This window comes from Tachyglossus aculeatus, chromosome 9, assembly GCF_015852505.1.
Source record: "Tachyglossus aculeatus isolate mTacAcu1 chromosome 9, mTacAcu1.pri, whole genome shotgun sequence".
Taxonomy (NCBI): domain Eukaryota; kingdom Metazoa; phylum Chordata; class Mammalia; order Monotremata; family Tachyglossidae; genus Tachyglossus; species Tachyglossus aculeatus.
Window position 1 is genome coordinate 7,271,978 of NC_052074.1, and position 19,102 is coordinate 7,291,079.

Genomic DNA, 19,102 nt, shown 5'->3' on the forward strand with positions numbered 1-19,102 from the left:
GCTAATCGATTGATAGCAACCGGGTGAAATGGTGACTTTCTGAAAAACTGCTCATGAACCATGAAGGGAGGAGATGAGGCCTTCTTCTCAAATGAAGAGTTTCTGTGGAGAGACAGAGAGGGGCGAAGAAATCAAAGAAGAGTTGGAAATTAGGAAGTCTTAAGGTGAGACGGGTGTGACCTAATGTAAAGAGCACGGTGTGTCCCGTCCCCCCCCCCGCCCCCCCTTCTAGACTGTGAGCCCATTGTTGGGTTAGGGACTGTCTCCATATGTTGCCAACTTGTACTGCCCAAGCGCTTAGTACAGTGCTCTGCACACAGTAAGTGCTCAATAAATATGATTGAATGAATGAATGAATGGAGGAAGTGATTTCTAATCTCTACCACGCTCCTGCTGTGTGGTCTTGGTCAAGTCACGTACCTCCTCTCTTTCCTTATCTGTAAAATGGGGATTCAGTCAGTCACTCGTATTTATTCATTCAATAGCTTTTATTGAGCGCTTACCGTGTGCAGAGCACTGTACTAAGCGCTTGGGAAGTACAAGTCAGCAGCATATATAGACGGTCCCTACCCAACAACGTACTCACAGTCTGTTGAGCGCTTATGTGTGCTGAGCATTGTCCTAAGGGCTTGGGACGGTACAATATAACAGACATATTCCCTGCCCACAAGGAGCTTACAGTCTAGAGTGGGAGGTAGACATTACTCTGAAGAAATAAATGACAGAAATAATGACAGTAAGTGCTTTGGGGCTGGGAGTGGGGATTAATAAGTAGTAAGTGCTTAAAAAGAATCTCTATAATTACTGATGCACAGAACAATGAGGTTAGCTCATGATGGAGGTTAAAGAAGCAGAAATAATAGATTGCCCATCAAGAGCACTCAAGAATACTGTCCCTTCCCTCCTTCCCTCCACCCCCAATCCCCAGCGACCTTTACTGATGCCCTTTTTTCCTTCCCTCCCTCTCTCTCTACAGTACCTAATGGGAGATGGACCAGCTGAAAAACAAACTGTCTGGTGTAACTGTGGGCAAATGGCCATTCTAATCTGAAAGTAGCAGCATTTCTTGAGCAACTGCCTAGTGCGGTGTATGCATGCTACTAGGTGCTTGAGAAATACCAACCTAAAAAAAAAAACCCCTGTTCTCTGTCCTCAGGGAGCTTACACTTTAATGGGAGAGAAAACATAAAAATATTTACCACTAGATGGCTCAAAATAATAAGCACACATAGATACATGTGTACTAAGGGATGTGGAAATACATTCCAATTGTTGATTTGAGAAGAGGATAATGTCTAGGACTTAATATTTACGAAGAAGAGAGTCCTCTTGGGTATTAGAAAATGCCTGCTTATGGTACAGGAATGAACTTGGCATAAGTCCTTACTTCTCTACTTTGAAAGTTTCAATAATAATAATGATGATTGCAATTATTAAGCACTTACTATGTGCAAAACACTGTTCTAAGCGCTGGGGAGGTTACAAGGTGATCATGTTGTCCCACGTGGGACTCACAGTCTGAATCCCCATTTTACAGATGAGATAACTGAGGCACAGGGAAGTTAAATGACCTGCCCAAAGTCACACAGCTGACAATTGGCGGAGCTGGGATTTGAACCCATGACCTCTGACTCCAAAGCCCGGGCTCTTTCCACTGAGCCATGCTGATTCAAGGGTCACATCAGCTCTTGCCAACCAGTTGGGTTTAAAACCAATCTCTCCAGCCTGTGAATGTGGGTATAAGTAACTGATATTTCTCATCCTCTTGCTGAGCACTTGGACCTCATATCCTGACATAAATGCGTACCGGTTGCCGAGCAAGCTCAAGCCATTTCTACGAAGGAAATAAGTCCCGGGGACTGCTTCAGGGGCCCAGTCAATCAATCAGTTATGTATTGAGTGCTTACTGTGTGCAGAGCACTGTAGTAAGTGCTTGGGAAGTACAAGTTGGCAACATATAGAGACGGTCCCTACCCAACAGGGGGCTCACAATCTAGAAGGCCCAGTAAATCCTCTGTGAGAATACACTATTTTTTCCAGTAACATGCTTCAGTTTTGCTGGGTGGAGGCAGCCTCAGCCAATATCCAACTGTCTATGAAAATGGAACCAGGATGTAATCACGGTTGTGGTAACTAATTGAGTGAAAAATAAGAGCATTACAACATCTACTTCAAAGCAGAATCTTCAAGTGAAGAAGGGACACTTATAATACCTTTGACTTATAATACCTTTGACTTGTGCTGGGTACGGAGGGTGATTTAGTAGGTCAATATCCAGAGTCAGTTCTGAAATATTGCAAGAATTCCCCTGTGCAGAAAAGAGTACAAAGACGGGCGTTAAACCAAAGGTGGTTGGGAGGGTAGAATTGTCAGGTGCTTGGGGCCCTTGAAGGAGTTATCCACGAAGGTGCGGCTGGAACTGGAATTTGGTCCAGGCTTATTGGTAACTTCTCCCAGGCTCTCCCAGAATTCCAAAGGGTTCTCTCTGGAAGTTCCAGGTGGTTCTGCTCCTATGCCCCTAAATCTATCAGCACCCGGAGTGGTCCGCAAATTGGGAACTCCTTCCCTTCTTCTGCCAGCTCTCCTTGGCAGCCCTGGAGTGGCTCCCCTGAACCCAAGAATGAATGCCAGTCCACCCCGAGTTGGACAGTGCCAGCCTGCAAGGCCCTAGCCCAGTCACCGAGCTTGCTGAGCTGCTAATTTCTGCATCTTCCCCCACCGTTTGTGGAATTTATTTGCCTCCAGGAAAAAAAAGAAAACTTTATTCCTTAGACAATCCTGAATGTTCGTGTTAGGAGGAAAGAATAGGACATTGAGGGAGAAACAAACTTTCACAATTTCCAAATCAATCCGTTTCAATTATTAGGAACCTACTGTATGGAAGACATTTTTCTAAGCTCTTGAGAGAATAGAGTTGGCAGATATGATCCCTGTTCTCAAGGAACTTGGAGAGTAGAGGAGGAATGTATAATCACCTTTTTACATGTTAAGCGCTTACTGTGGGGATTAGATACAAGTTTATCAAGTTGGACATAGTCCCTGTCTCACATGAGGCTCACTGTCTATTTCATTCCCATTATACAGATGGGGGGAACTGAGGCCAAGAGAGTACAAGTGACTTGCCCAAGGACTCACTGAAGGCCAGGAACAAAGAGAAGCAGCATAGCATAGTGGATATAGCATGGGCCTGGGAATCAGAGGGCCATGGGTTCTAATTCCAGCTCTGCCACTTGTCTGCTGTGTGACTTCAGGCAAGTCACTTAACTTCTCTGTGCCTCAGTTACCTCATCTGTAAAATGGGGATTAAGACTGTGAGCCCCATATGGGACAGGGACTGTGTCCAACCTGATTTTCTTGTATCCACCCCAGCCCTTAAGTAAGTGCTTAACAAATACGATAATTATTATTATTAAAACTGGGCATTAAACTTGGGTCTTCTGACACAAGTGCCATGCTCTTGGCATTGAATTAGACTGCCTCTCTCTATTTAAGGTGGGAGCAGGGAGATTAGAAGAGGACTACTTTGAGAAGCAACCAGTAATCCATAAAGCTGTTTAATCATTTTCAGCATAGTAATGTCAATGACATTTAAATCACTGTATAAACTCAGATGGGATCAATGCAATATATTAGTTAAAGACATTGCCATTAAGTAGAACACTTTAACTTCTCTAGGTGAGAACATCTCATAGGAGTAACTTTTATGATGCGCTGGAGTAATGAATACAGAATTAATCTTAATAGAAATCTTTAGGAGCTTCTGCTTGTTTAAAATAAATTATATTGATCGTGTTTGTGTATGCGCACATAAGAGAAATGCATATAGATCCTGGACAATCTCACTGGAAAAGAGAGGAGACTCTTTAAACTGGCAACAAATACCACAATTTATTCTAGAACTTTCTGGGACCTCCTGATCTGAAGTTACTGGGATCAGGAGGTTTCACCGAATCTGTACGAGGTAGATTTTGCTTTCTCAGTGTAATGTCTCCAAACTGTATCGTACTCTCCCAAGCGCTTAGTACAGTGCTCTGCAACCAATGTCGTTGACGGATTGGATTCTCTTCCGTAACCATTTCCATCTGCTGTCCCTTCCTCCACTTTGGGGACATCATTGGAAATGTGGGTCACATTCATAACCTCTCAAAAGGCAACTGGACCAGGGTGACGGACTCAACCGGGGGCTTTAAATATCTTGATTCTCAGATTTTCCCCAGCTGCTCACGAGGTGAGCTAAAACTGGAGTTCGGTTCTTTGGCAAAAATAACTTCTTTCTCTGGGACGAAAGGCAGGGTTGCCTAGTAGGAAGAGCTCGAGTGGGTCTGGAAGTCAAATGACTTAAAATCTAGGCCCGGTCTTGCCACTGGCCTGCTGGGTGACTTTTGGCAAGTGACTTAACATCTCTGGGCCTCATTCACTTCATCTATGAAACTGAGGAGAAAATGACGCCTCTCTTTCCAGAACTCTCTCTTAGATTATGAGCCTCATCTGGGATAGGGACTTGTCTTCCATCAATCAATCAATCACTTGTATTTATTGAGCGCTTACTGAGCACTGTACTAAGCGCTTGGGAAGTACAAGTTGGCAACATATAGAGACAGTCCCTACCCAACAGTGGGCTCACAGTCTAAAAGACTTGTTCTCTAGAATCAACCCCAATGCTTAACACAGTACCAATATTTAATGATGACTCCCATAGATTCGTTTCTGATCTATCAGACATTTATTGAGTGCTTACTGCCTGCAGAGCACAGTACTAAGTGCTTGGGAGATTACAGTACAACAGAATTAGCAGACACATTTCCCGGCCACAATAAGCTTACAGTCTAGAGCTGGAGACAGAAATTAATATAAATAATTTATGGATATGTACTTAGATGCTGTAGGGCTTATTGTGGTGTGAATATCATGTGCCAAAAGGGTACACATCTGAGTGTAAAGGTGACGGCTCTTTGATCAATCAGTGGTATATCTGATTGCTTGCTGTGTGCAGAGCACTGTACTAAGCACTTGGGAAAGTACAATATAATAGAGTTGGTAGACACATTTCCTGCCCACAACAAGCGCATTCTTTATTGATAAACTGAATTTGTCATCCAAGGTGATTTCCTTACTAAGATTCTAGTAAAGTGTGAAGTAGGAAACTAGATTATATTTTTTCATTGTTCATAGGCTCTGAGAGGTGCCAGATCTCTGATATTTGTAGGAAAAATCCTATTTGGAAAAGAAAAACACGATTCTGCTGTTTAATACTGCTTGGAAGATTGTTTCCCCCCCCCCCCCCCCCTTTCTTGGTTAGCTTCCTTTTTTATAGAGTCTTTGCACCTTAGTTGACATTCTCTTTTATTCCTTATTCGTTGGGGAAGGAAGAGGGAGATGATGATTAGGAGATCTGATCATTAATGGTGACGATCAATTTGTTAAGGAAGTTGAATGAGCTACATTTTGCTAGTTGGTCAATAACTTTGAGCTGGCTACGTTCTCTTATTTCCAAAGCTGGATATAGATTTCTTAGCAACAACTAAGATATATGTGTATGGCTCTGAATTTATAAGCAGGCACAGATGCATGATATATTTTAACCTGAATCTATTGCAGACGGTTGTGAGGAGCCGTCACTGGTAAGACTTTCCAAATTCAACAACGCGGTTAATGCCTCTGTGGCTTCTCATACTGCATATCATTTTGACCAGCATTTGTATCCCTGAGGTTCTCTAAGTGTTGCCTAGCAAATGCTTAATGATGATAGTTGGATGGAGATGATCCATAGGGTGAGGGAAACTGAGTCTTGCTTTTTGTTTCTGTTTTTTGTTTTTTTTTTTCAAAAGAAACAAATATCGCATGGTTGCCAAAGATGGGCATTCTGTTTCAAATCTGTGCTAGTCCTGTGCTCTTTATTTCTTGGAAATTGCTTCATGTGACTTGTCTTAGTGATAATTGTGGTATCCATTGAGCACTTATTACATGCCAGGCACTGTTCTAAGCACTGAGGTAGTTGTAAGTTAATCAGGTTGGACACAGTCCCTGCCCCACATAGAGCTCACAGTTTTAATCTCCATTTTACAGATGAGGTAACTGGGGGGCAGAGAAGCGAAGCGTTGGGCCCAAGATCACGCAGCAGACAAGTGGCGGAGCTGGAACTAGAACCCATGAACTTCCAAATCCCAGGCCCATGCTGCGACTCAAATCTGGAGATGTGCACCATCGCCTAGAATTGGAATGTGGGTAAGTTTAGAACCATTGCAAAAGTGGTGGAGAATCACTATGGATCCAGGAGGAATCCTGAAAAATAACTGGCTAACAGTGGTAGGGAACACTGCGGCGGCTGCCTTGGCACCTGCCTCCCGAGTCGTGGCACTTGGCATGTCCCTGGCACTCGGCTCCACTCATCTGGGCTGGAAGTAGATCCCGTGTGATGGTCACCATTGCAATGAGCTGCTCCTCGCCCGGTGCCCTCTGTATCCTGGCAGGAGCATGACAAACCGGGAAGAGCGAGGGAGCAACCGGTGCAAACCGCTAGCACCGTGGTCACTCCTCCAACCTTGCCTCTCAACACAATGGCTCATTTTAGAACAAAGCAAGAGTCCGGCATCACGATGGGCAGAGTCTGATGGGGTTTTTTTGTTTTTGTTTTTTTTTAGGGGCTTTGTTAAATGTTCATGCTTGAGGGTCTAATTTCAATTCCACTGACTATATTTGAGGTCCAAAATTAACAATTTAATAATGATGCTAATCTCCTCACTGTGCCTCGTTCTCGGCTGTCCCGCCGTCGACCCCCGGCCCACGTCATCCCCCTGGCCTGGAATGCCCTCCCTCCTCACATCCGCCAGGCTAGCTCTCTTCCTCCTTTCAAGGCCCTACTGAGAGCTCACCTCCTCCAGGAGGTCTTCCCAGACTGAGTCCTCTCCTTCCCCTCCCCCTCCCCATCCCCCCGCCTTACCTCCTTCCCCTCCCCACAGCACCTGTATATATGTTTATAAGTTAATACGTATTTATTACTCTATTTTATTTGTACATATTCTATTTATTTTATTTTGTTAATATGTTTTGTTTTGTTCTCTGTCTCCCCCTTCTAGACTGTGAGCCCGCTGTTGGGTAGGGACCGTCTCTAGATGTTGCCAACTTGTACTTCCCAAGCGCTTGGTCCAGTGCTCTGCACACAGTAAGCGCTCAATAAATATGATGGAATGAATGATGCTATTTACTAAGTACTACCTGCCCAGTCTGAGGTAGATATAAACAGATCAGACACCGTTCATGTCCCACGAGAGGTTCATGGTGTAGGAGGGAGGGAGACGGGGCAGGTGTTTTATTCCCATTTTACAGACGAGAAAACTGAGTCACAGAAGTTGAGTGCCTTAACCAGGTCACACAGTTGGTGGGTGACAAGATCACACCTACCCATCAATCAGTGGTATTTGAGCTCTTACTAGGTGCAGAGCACTGTACTAAGCAGAGAAGCAGCGTGGCTCATTGGAAAGAGCCCGGGCTTTGGAGTCAGAGGTCATGGGTTCAAATCCCAGCTCCGCCAATTGTCAGCTGTGTGACTTTGGGCAAGTCACTTCACTTCTCTGGGCCTCAGTTCCCTCATCTGTAAAATGGGGATGAAGACTGTGAGCCCCCCATGGGACAACCTGATCACCTTGTAATCTCCCCAGCGCTTAGAACAGTGCTTTGCACATAGTAAGTGCTTAATAAATGCTATCATTAAGCACTTGGGAGAGAACGATGCAACTGAATCAGTGAACGCATTCCCTGCCCAAAATAAGTTTAGAATCTAGAGCCCAGATCTGAGAAGCAGCTTGCTCTAGTGACTAGAGCCCGACTCTAGGAGTCGGAAGGACCTGGGTTCTAATTCCGGCTCTGCCACTGCTCTGCCTTGTGACCTTGTGTCTGCCTTGTGACCTTGTGTGAATCACTTAGAAGCAGCATGGCTCAGTGGAAAGAGCACGGGTTTGGGAGTCAGAGGTCATGGGTTCTAATTCAGGCTCTGCCACTTGTCAGCTGTGTGACCTGGGGCAAGTCACTTAACTTCTCTGTGCCTCAGTTAACTCATCTGTAAAATGGGGATTAAGACTGTGAGCCCATGTGGGACAACCTGATTACCCTAAGTGCTCAGAACAGTGCTTGGCACATAGTAAGCACTTAACAAATGCCATTATTATTATTATTATTATTATTATTATCATTATTATTCTCTGCCTCAGTTACCTCATCTGTAAAGTGAGGATTAAGACTTTGAGCCCCATATGGGACAGGGACCGTGTCCAACCTGACTCGCTTGTGTTTGGTACCGGTGCTTAGTGCCATATCCGGCCCAGACTAGGTACTTGACAAATACCCCAATTATTATTATTATTCTCTCTGACTCCTAGTCCCATGCTCTTTCCATTAGACCATAGGACCTAATATTTTTAGCATCTCCCCCCTGCCTTCTACCAAATTCAGGAGGGTTTCTCAAGCAGTAGACTCATGTTCTAGGGTAATGGATTGAGTATGGTATTGCCTCTCAGTAAATCTGCAGCACAGACTGACCTGCCTTTCTGAGGAACATCCATGTCAGATGAATAAACATCCCATTAGTCAGAGAGAGAGGAAGGCCTGGACGTCAGCAGCCAGTGGAGCTCAGGAAATGTCAAAGGGGTGGGTAGAATTGTCCTGGTTCACTGTTTTTCTCTCTGGAAGTACCATTACAGCATATTGATTAATAGCTATCAGAATTCAACATGGGTAGAAGATGTCATTTTAATTTTCCTTTAACAGATCACTCCACTAATGAACGACATCAAATGGAAATAGATGTTTATGGTTTAGCTGAAGTTGTAAGCTCATCTTGTAACTGAGTTGGGATAAAGAGAGGGTTATAGTTTACCTGTGTTCTCTACTGAGGTTTAGACCGTCCTTTCCAATGGGCCTAGTACTATGGACTTATTCTCTGATGGTGCCAAATTTAGGGAAATAAGTTCTGAAATAGTATTTTGGCAGTTTGTGAAAATAATGAGGTAAAATTATGTTCTTTTCAATCGATGGTATTTATTGCTTGTCTCCATCCCAGGGCTTAGAATAGCGCCTAGTGCATAGTCAGTGCTTAACAAATGCCACAGTAGAGGAGGCTACCGTTAGTGACTACAGATACTTAAGAGTTTGGGTTTGGGCATTGAACAGGCTGGGAACATGTCCTCTTCAACTTCCACGCAGTGTATGTAGTGCGAAACCCTAGATGGCATAGTACCATTGTGACAGATAAGAACGGCGATGATCATGTTATCTTTCCCCTTAAAAGGGTCATTGCTCCACACCTTTCATTATGCCGGGGAACGATCACGTTATTAGCCAGGGGAACCCAGGGATGTGGAGGAGCACTCGTGGCGGCACAAATGCAGATAGATGACATTTCCAAACGGTCTATTGGAGAGAGTCCATTCCAGTGGATTGCTAAATTTCAAGCCACATTAGCGGTGAGAAGCGCTGTTCGGGTTAAGACTTCAATCCGGGAGAGAGGAGAGAGTGAGGAGAAGTTCAATTTTCCTATACAATCATTTCATTTTTCTACTTTTTGCCATCGAGCACACAGATTTTCGGCCCCAGAATACTCTGGTTTGAAATCATCAGGTTCGTCGGACGGAGGCTCTCTAGAGATGGGGGCCAGTGTTGCCGTTGGGAGGCCAGTTTGGGATGTCTTTGGATTCTGCTACTCCTCTGAAGCAGCAGTTTCATGCTTAGTATTTCTTTGATTCAAAACTAGTACTACTAATACTAATGTTGGTATTTAAGTGCTTACTATGTAGCAGGCACAATACACTCTGGGGTGGATACAAGCAAATCAGGTTGGACACGGTCCCTGCCCCATGTGGGGCTCACAGTCTCAATCCCCATTTTACAGGTGAGGTCACTGAGGTGACTTGCCCAGAGTGACGGAGCTGGAATTAGGATCCGTGACCTTCTGACTCCAAAGCCTGTGCTGTATCCACTAGGTCATGCTGCTTCTCATAAGGAGCAGACAAAGATTTTTGAACTGGAGTCTTTAACGGGCAGTGCAATTGAATAGAGAGAAATGAGAGATTTATTTTTTAGGGGCGTTAAGAAAGGCAAGTGGGCCTTGTGCCTGGATTTTAACCAGTGGCACTTGGGGGTAGTATGAGGATCGCCTCATCGCCTGGGCAGTACTACATCATCGGAATCCTTCCAATATCTATTAATCAAAAGTATTTATTGAGCTTTAATGGATAAAGGAGGGTTTGATACCCTAGCCACTTGGGAGAACTTTTCACTTAACTCTTTCAACTGATTGTTCAGAAGTCAAGTACAGTATCTTCATTGTTCAGTCCTTGCAGTCCATAGCATTTATTGAATGCCTTTGAGGTGCTGTGCACTTGAAGTACAATAGAAAGAAGAGACATTACTAGCCTCAGGGAACTTACACTCAGAGGAGATAGGCCTGATGGTTTTGACAAACGGAATAAGCTGACTGATTTGCAACGTACAGTAGAAAAACCTTAGCTTCAGAAGTGCCGAGAAGTGCTCTCATTGCCAGATTTACCCACCTCCCTCTGTAACCATTCTGGTAGTGTCTTGTCTTTTGCTGTTGAGTCCTCTCCGACCCACAGCAACGTATGGACACATCTCTCCCAAAACGCCCCAACTCCATCTGCGATCGTTCTGGTAGTGCATCCATTGAGTTTTCTTGGTTAAAAATATGGAAGTGGTTTACTATTACCTCTTTCCACACAGTAAATTTGAGTATCTGCCCTAGATTCTCGCCCATGCCACTGCTGCCCAGCACAGGTTAGTTTTAACTGGAAGCAGAATGCCTTCTGCTCACTAACCACTGCCCAAGCTAGGAATGGAATGGCTAGGCCTCTGCTTGACTCTACTTCCCATAGCCGAGGCTGGTGGAGTACTGGAAACTCTCCAGGTGCGACCCTGAGAGGGGTTCTGGTAGTGCATTCACAGAGTTTTCTTGGTAAAAAAAAAAAAAAAAAAGCCCCTCAAAACAGAAGTGGTTTACAGTTGCCTTCTTCAGCGCAGTAAACTTACTATTATTTGATAACAATAGTGATAATTATGGTATTTGTTATGCCCTTACTGTGTGCCAGGCACCGCTGTAAGTGTTTAATGCCTTTCCTTTCCTTAGATGAATGCCATTCTTCACCACATGAGTGAATGTTTTAACTATTAATGCTGGCTTTCAATACAGCTCAGAACTTGCTGGCTGTTAACTTGAAAACTTGCTACAGTTGAGAAGATGCTAATGGAGGATCCCTCAACTCCATTTAATCGACATAATGGTGGCGAAAATCCAAAAACACTAGCAGGAATCTGCATCTACGTTACATTACATTTGTGAGATGTGGCTCCAGAATAAGAGATACGTAGCCGAGTGCTAAGACGGTGATTTTGCTCTCTGAGCTTATCAAAAGATAGAATCCACAGCATTCATTATGGGGAGATGTGTTTGTTTAACTACTGGAGGTTATCCCAGTGGCAAGTTCATCCTTATTTGATAATAATGAAACATAAGTTTTATGTGTTTGCTTGAGTAAGATTGCCATCTGGTAAATAATATGTTTTGTGAGTGTTTATAACAATCATGGCTTAAGCCAAAATTGACTTATCGTGATTGCTGCAAATAACACTTGAGTGTCCTAACTTGATTTTTTTCTTTGTTGCTTTGAGAAAATGTATTTTAAGAAGCTTCCTGTATTTATTTTTTAAGTATTTTTTGTGGATTTTAAAACTTGAGTTTTCAAAAGCAATAATTACAGCTGATTACTGTCTCTATACAGTATTCTGGGTCTAAAGTAGAAAAAAGGTTGTTTATGTAGCATTATAAGTATTGTTTTTTATAGTCCATTTTGACTGGTTAAAGTTTACTCCTCAAGAACTCCAGACTCTTTAGGATAATGGGCTGTAGGTCAACGAGTGGGAACACAATTCAAATTTCTTCTAACCTTCTACTGTCCATATGGGGCCTGTCAGACTGGGCTCAGAGATAGACCTAGGTTGAAGAGGAAAGGGTAATATAGTATTGAAAGCAGAAATTTTCCCCCATTTTCTCGTCTTATTATGGTATTTAAGTGCACTCTATGTGTCAAGCACTAGGGTAGACACAAGTTAATCAGGTTAGACACAGTCCTTGTCCCTCATGGGGCTCACTAAGTGGGAGGGAGAACAGCCACTGAATCCCCATCTTACAGATGAGGAAACCAGGGCACAGAGAAGTTAAGTGATTTGCCCAAGGTCAATCAGCAGACAAGTGACAGAACCCCAGTCTTCTGACTCCAGGATCTTGCTCTTTCTACTAGGCCACATTGCTGTCATTGCCAAAAGATATCGCTCTCACGTCCAGAACGCCTCACCTCCATCTGCGATCATTCTGGTAGTGTATCCATAGAGTTTTCTTGCAAAAAAAAATGGAAGTGGTTTACCATTGCCTTCTTCAGCTCAGTAAACTTGGGTCTCCCCCCTCGACTCTCTCCCATGCTGCTGCTGCCCAGCACAGTTGAGTTTTGACTTGTAGCAGATTGCTTTTCACTCACTAGCTACTGCCCACTATTCTGTCGGTTTTGACGCCTGTCTACATGTTTTGTTTTGTTGTCTGTCTCCCCCTTCTAGACTGTCAACCCGCTGTTGGGTAGGGACCATCTCTATATGTCACTGACATGTACTTCCCAAGCACTTAGTACAGTGCTCTGCACACAGTAAGTGCTCAATAAATACGATTGAATGAGTGAATGAATTTAATCCCCATTTTACAGATAAGGAAACTGAGATACGTGGAAGTTAAGTGACTTGCCCTGGGTCACACAGCAGACCAGTGGCAGAGCCGGGATTAGAACCCAGGTTCTCTGATTCCCAAGGCCGCTCTCTCCACTAGGCAATGCTTCTTCTAGCAGCTTTAAAGTCTAGAGGGTGAGACAGATATTACCATAAATTATGGCTAGGTACATAAATTCTGTGGGGCTAAGGGAGAGGTGAATTTGAAGTGCTTAAAGGGTAATAATAATAATGAAGGAAGGAATGTCCAAGCTAGGAATAGAATGGGTTTGCCTCTGCTTGACTCTCCCTCCTATAGCCGAAACTGGTAGAAATTCTCCAGGTGCCATTCTGAGAGGGGGTGGACTCCTCAGGATGATTTTAAAAAACAAGGACGGGAAAGGGACTACAGACTGATTTTTTTTTTTTTTTGATCTAACCCACCCTGAACCTGGGTTTATGCTCCAGACAAAGTCTGTAAGAGAGAATCAAAGTAAGACTGACTAGTCCTAGATAGAATTGTGGAGGAAATGTCAAGATCCTACCTATACCTGGATGAAAGTGGCTAGCAAAGCTCTTCCTTATTATGTATGAATAGACAGGATGGCCCCCTAATTCACTCAGTCGTATTTGTTGAGTGCTTACTGTGTGCAGAGCGCTTGGAAAGTACAATTTGGCAACAAATCTTCATTTCCTTTCTTCTTCTTTTAGACTGTGAGCCCACTGTTGGGTAGGGACTGTCTCTATATGTTGCCAACTTGTACTTCCCAAGTGCTTAGTACAGTGCTCTGCACACAGTAAGCGCTCAATAAATATGATTGATGATTTCCTTGAGCTCTGGGAACATTCGTAGTATTTATCAAGCAACCTCTTTGTGCTAAGTGCAGCACGAAGCACTTGGGAGATTACAGCCTAAGCCATGCCTCGTCTTGCCCTCGAGGAGTTTGTGATCTAAAGGGGGTGATGGCCAAAAAGCGCTTGCAGATAACAGGAACAGGAGGAAGAGCAGGGTTAAAGCAGGTGGTAGTATTATGATCATATCAGGATGAAATCGGGGAAAAATAATGGAACATACATATGTGCCAAGTATTGGAATGAAACATATAGTTGTCCTTTGAATCTGAAGGGGACACTGCTGACAGTGAAATTCACATGTGTGTATGAGAGACACTGAATGAAGTAAACGTTATGAGGCCCTGTTGGATTGATGCAACTAGGGTGCTTATGTATTGGTAGGGTGTGGCAGGATTCTAGGTGGTCTTTGAATATAGAGAGAACTGCGCTATGGGGAGATTTGTGTTGGGGAGGGAGTTCCAGACCGGAGAAATATGAGAGAGTGGAGTCCAGGGTGGAAAAGCTAAAAGCAGAACCTTCCAGTGATTTCAGCTGAATAGCGTTCCCCGCAGAAGGGGAGGGTTTTCAACTCACTTTCCACTTCTGGGCCTTGAGTAGTAATGTTTCTAGCTTGGCTTCCTCTTTTATGACTCTGCCATGAAGTCAGCTAGGGCTTCGTGAACAGAGGGGATGACCTGGGTTAGACGGACCACCGTGGGATGATGATCTAAAAAGTGACATCCACGTCACTATAAATTCTTCAAAGATGGGGATTGCATCTACTTTGTGCCTCAAGCACCTCAGTCTGGTGTTTTGCACGCAGTAAGTGCTCAGTAAATACCATTGATTGAATGGGATGGCACTGAAGGTTGCTCTGAACTAGATATCTGAAGGTCTTGGGAAATGAGGGTCATCGCATCAGTCATCGATCTTCTCCCTGGCCCCTCTCTCCCCTACCCATCCCGCTTCCCAGACAGATCGGGAGGGAAGTATAAGGAGGGGTCAGGTTGGCAGTATTGCACCGGGCAACCAGTAGAAAGCATAATAATGATAATAATAACAGTTATGCACTTACTATGTAACAGGCATTCATTCAATCGTATTTATTGAGCACTTACTGTGTGCAGAGCACTGTACTAAGCAATTGGGAAGTACAAGTTGGCAACAGGCACCATACTAAGTGCTGACTACATATCTAGAATACCAGACCACTGGTTCATCAGACACAGGGGGAGACGCAGGGTAGAGGGGAGAGAACCATGGAGGCTCATAGGGCTTAGAAATGGTGTAGGAAATCCCATCCAGGGATAGGAGAGGCGTCTCACTTATGAAAGGACGACCCCTTAATGGGGACTCTTTCCGGAAGAGGGAATGGCCATCACTGATGGGAGCGGCTACCGGTGGAGTGCTTTAGAGGCAGGGTCAGTTTTGGACAACAAACCGATGAGGCAGTTATCCTGGGGGGAAGCATCAGTGTGGAGGCGACATTGTGCTGCTGGTCCGGGGGACCACGTCCAGACAGCTTGGAAATGTAAAAACTCTCAGGCTGAGTCAAAAACCCCATCAGTGTTAATCAGTGAATTGTATTTATTGACCGCTTTCTGTATGCAGAGCACTGTACTAAGCGCTTGGGAGAGTACAGTATAACAATAGGACAGACACATTCCCCTCCCACATCGTGCTTACAGTCGAGACAGACGTTCGGTCATTCAATTCAGTCGTATTGAGCGCCTACTGTGTGCACAGCAGTGTACTAAGCGCTTGGGAAAGTACGGCAATAGAGACACTCCCTGCCCACAATGAGCTCACAGTCTAGAGACGTGAATATAAATAAGTAATTTACAGAGAACACAACATCTCAGAAGCAAGTTGGAGCAATGTGGATTCCTCCCTAGGTATATATGCTAAAAATTCAGGATTTGACTGAACTGTCATATGATGCCATATAGAATGGGAGAGGGCAGCACATTTTTTCCAGCCTCAAGATGGCCCAATCCATCAATGGTATTCAATGAGCACTTACAGTGTGTAGGTCACTGTACTAAGTGCTTGGAAGAATCCGATACAACAGAGTTGGTAGGCACATTCCCTGCCCACAAAGAGCTTCCAGTCTAGAGGGGGAAACTTACAGTTTAGAACCGATGTCTAGTTCGGTTAATCATGAAACTCCCCATTCTGAGGGTGAATCTAAAGGTACGTCAGTTTCCCAGAGCAATCTAGTCTTAAAAAAACCCAAAAAACAAAGGAATCAATCAGTGAGTTTCATCATAAATATTTCCCTTTCTGGAAGGGCATGGTTTGGTCCACCAATTGGACTGCAAAGATTTACATGGAAGATTGATATTATCCCAGACTTTTCACAAATCCCGTGACTGTGGTTAGCTCATGATTTGTATTATGCCACCTCAGTTTGGAGTTGTATCTGAAGACAGGCCGGCAAGTTTATTAGTAATCATTTAACCGGTTTGAAAGTCCTGGATAAAAGCAATCTGGTGCAAAGGTGGGTGGCTAGTAAAATGTTAAAGTTGAGGAAAAAAAGTGTAAATCAGATGAGAATGGTGTGAGAGATAAAAGATATTGCTTGGTAAACATGCAACGCAATGAGCAGGGTTTAACTACTCAACTCCTATTAATGTGAAAATCAATTCTACACACTGGTCTGAAAATTCACCCCAATAGAGCTTTCATGATTTATTATTAGAAAACATTTATTTTCTTTTCTTCTAGATTATCTGTAGAACCAGTGCATCCATGACATAGCTATTTGCTGTCGTTTATTTCAGCCTGAAATATATTTTTAATTTTGCAGAAGATGAAGAGGTGTGGGGAGGGAGGGGGAAAGCCCTCTTTTAAAAATCATCAATTTTGTGTTTTTGCCGTGCATCTATAGAGGATCCATATTATCACCCTCTTGGCTTCTAACAACACACACAAAGGCTGAGGGTGAAACTGTGGTCACGGAGGTCCGAATAGAAGTGCTCTCTGAGAAAGAACACTGGTGGAACACGGGAAGATTTTGATTAAAAAGCACTTTACGTACCATCTCCCACACAGTGAGAAACGTTAAGCACTAAAAGCTCTCCAGGAATGAAGGTACCTTAAAAACATTTGTTTATATTTTACACTTCCTGAAGCAGACCTCAGTGGGGCCACATGTCAGGAAGAAGGAGGAGGGGTAGATAATGGAAAAGGAGGCACTAAATTGAGAATGAGGACACCAGAATTCTAGGCCCAGCCACCAACTCTGTGATTGGGCTAATCACTTAACCTCCCAAAACCAGGGCAGTGTTAGTTGCTCCTCTCGATTTCAAAAATGATATGAGGAGGAGTGAAAGCAAGATGTGAAAGTGCTAAAATTTATTTAGGCTTCTTTTCACCTGAATACAAAGATATGCTTTAGGGAATCGTGTGAAGCTGCAGGGTTTGTTGAAGAGATTTCAAGGGAATTGAGTTCAGACTTGTGCATATGTATTTTAGTTCTCTAAAATGGGAACTCATGTGATTTTGGCCACCTGTGCATGTCTTATGTAGATACATTTTCCTCTCACGTGTTGGCTTGAGATTTTTTAAACAAGAGGTGGGGAATGCAACTTAAAGGGGAAATAGCTTTAATGCTTTTGCTTACTGGTGTGGGTTAGAGTTTTCAGAACAGGGGCACTTACTGGAGGAGAATGGGAAGGGATTTCAGTGACACTTCATTATATTTGTAATGGTCATCTTGCCTCCCTCCCCCTCCACCATTTACTTCCATGCACTTAACTAAGGACTTGGGAAAGGGCAACAGAAAGCTTACAATTTAGTGGGGATGCAGTATGTAGAACAAATATTGGGATCAATAGAACCAGGATCAGAAAGGAAAGCTATTTCATTCTCAGATGAAATAGCATAAATCTGAGTGGATAATGAGCAGCATAATCTATAAATGTACACAAGAGAAGCTGTATGGCCGAGTTGGGTTTAAATTCTGACTCTGATACTCACCTGTTTTGACCTTGGCCAAATCACTTAATTTCTCACTGCTCCAGTTTCCTCATCTGTAAAATGGAAATTGAATATTTGTTCTCTCTCTGACTTAGGCTGTAGGACAGGGCCTGTGCCTAGGCTAAAGATTTTGTATCCACCTCAATGCTTAATATTGTGCTTGGTGCATAACATTTGCTTAACAAATGTCACAATTATTATTATTGAGAGCTGACACACAAACAAGTGTTACGTGCCGCATTGTTAATATGACTAAGATGTTGAGAACTTACTCAGGTAAGGCTTTCTGGAGCTGGTGGGATTTTAGGAGGGCTTTGAAGATTAGGGAGGGGAAGGGGGAGTTGGATCTGGCAGGCTTGGAGGGGAAGAGAGTTTTAGACCAGGGAAGCAGAATGAAAAATGAGGTCGGAAGCAGGAGAGTTGAGAGAAGAGTGCAGATAGGTGAGTTTGGGAGAAGCGAAGGGTGCAAACTGGGGATTCAGGAGGTGAAGCGAGATGATGTGTGAAATGGCAGAGTCTTGAACCAGTGGTAAAGAGGTTATGATTGATGCAGGAATAGACGGGCAGCCATTGGAGGTTTTTGAGCAATGAAGAGAAATGAGCTGAGTGATGTTCAGGAAGATAGACAAGACAGCAGTACAGCGTAAGAATTCAGATCGACTGTCACCTGCTTGATAAGCTGGGCAAAAGGAGGGGAAGAAGAAGCAAGGTGAAGAAAATAATGAAACTTTGTCATAAATGAATAAAATAGCTCTTAATAGCCCTGACAATTGGAAATAGAGTGACGTTTTCTATCCAAGAATCCCCAACCCAACTTTTAAACCTTTCTGCCTTCCTTTTTCTTGTATCAAACTATAGTTCCTTCCTAAGGATCATAATATGTTCCCATCCTAAGGGAAAAGTCTACCCCAACAAGAGAGTCAGGGGAAGGCCAGGAGAGAGGCAGAGGGTGAAAAGATCTAAGATTTCTGCAATTAGTTGACTTAGAAAGACTAATGCTGTGTAAACCAAGGATTCTAGACCAAGCTAGACAAGCGGATGAACTGGGATTGAGGCTTAAATTGTGCTCTCATTTCATTCCATAAATTCTTAAATGGATGGATCTTTTTTATCCCCAGTTGCAACCTCTCTAGCTTTTACACCCCTGTGACCAAAAATCTTTGTCTTATTGTTGGTAAATAATGCACACTTTTTATAAAATGGCTTAAAGCTGTCTGTGTGTCCTTACTCTACCTGCATCAGTGTCCCTTCTCACCTTGTACCTACCCTACATCGTTGTGGTTGAGGATTTTGGTGCTAATTATGATAATGCTGGTGACCTTGATCTCAAGTGATTCTTTTTTGGACAATTTTCCGTTGACCCTGACAGCATTGGAACCTTAGAACAAAATGATGCTTGAGGATAATTCCTTCAGTTGTATTTATTGAGTGCTCTAATGGAAGATGAAGACTCTTAAGACATTGCACCTTTCAAAATGTCACTATAAAGACTCTCGTTCTTGATTTGCAATTTATGGCACCACAGTCCTGT

At 43.5% G+C, this 19,102-nt stretch overlaps 1 long non-coding RNA gene across 1 annotated transcript in view; it reads left to right on the forward strand.

Moving 5' to 3' along the window:
• Positions 1–6,130: 6,130 nt before the first annotated feature.
• The window catches only part of LOC119932573, a 48,064-nt gene continuing 35,092 nt past the window's right edge, over positions 6,131–19,102 (forward strand). Inside the window, exon 1 of the long non-coding RNA XR_005452339.1 lies at positions 6,131–6,225. This is a non-coding gene — a long non-coding RNA (uncharacterized LOC119932573). The remainder of the gene's footprint in view (positions 6,226–19,102) is intronic.